This window comes from Penaeus monodon, chromosome 30, assembly GCF_015228065.2.
Source record: "Penaeus monodon isolate SGIC_2016 chromosome 30, NSTDA_Pmon_1, whole genome shotgun sequence".
NCBI classification, from domain to species: domain Eukaryota; kingdom Metazoa; phylum Arthropoda; class Malacostraca; order Decapoda; family Penaeidae; genus Penaeus; species Penaeus monodon.
In genome coordinates, this window is record NC_051415.1 from 22179904 (window position 1) to 22180291 (window position 388).

A 388-nucleotide genomic window follows, 5' to 3' on the forward strand; every position below is an offset into this window, starting at 1 on the left:
AAATTTCAATATAAAAAATTAAAAAAAAAATTTTAAAATTTTTTAAAAATTTTTTTAAAAATTTTTTTTTAAAAATAGTAAAAAAAAAATTTTAAAAAATTTATGATTTAAATTTTTAAAAATTTTATTATATTTTTAAAATTATTTTTTTTTAATTTATTTTATTATTTTTTTTAATTATTATTTTTTTTTTTTAAAAAATTTTATTTTTATTTTTTTTTTAAATTATTCCCCAAAAAAAAATTTTTATAAATGTAATTATTAAAAAAAAAAAATTTAAAGTTTTTTTTAAAAAAAAAATTTTTGTTTAATTTTTTTTAAAAAATTTTTTTTTTCCAAAAAAATTTTTTAACGAATAATTTAAAATAATTATTTCCCAGAATAATTT